Genomic DNA, 407 nt, shown 5'->3' with positions numbered 1-407 from the left:
AGTCAGAGGCTGACTCTAGTCAACCATAGCCAACATAAAAAACTGGCTTTCTGTAGACAGTCTACCTTCACCTTAAATTCACTGTCTAAAGCCTGAGCCCATCTTATTCTCCACTGTATAAATCCTTTTACTTTTGATGCATTATGCCAATCATTCCAACCATGAAATTTTGGTTAATCTCTGAATCCTCTCTCACCTGCTACATATAGCTAATAAGCGATCCTTCAAGTCTCACTTCTCCACATAGTTCTGGGGTTTAGAGAGCCCAGTCACAAATTTCCAACTTCCTTCACATACTATACTGTTGTCTGCCCAGAATTAGACTTAACGTTTGCTCCTCCCTCTTGGACTTCAATATTATCCATCCATGGTTTTTCCACATTCTTATTTGTGTTTAACTTTTGGTT

The sequence above is a fragment of the Crocuta crocuta genome, unplaced genomic scaffold (assembly GCF_008692635.1).
Source record: "Crocuta crocuta isolate KB4526 unplaced genomic scaffold, BGI_CrCroc_1.0 scaffold394, whole genome shotgun sequence".
Taxonomy (NCBI): domain Eukaryota; kingdom Metazoa; phylum Chordata; class Mammalia; order Carnivora; family Hyaenidae; genus Crocuta; species Crocuta crocuta.
This window is presented reverse-complemented; position numbering follows the sequence as displayed.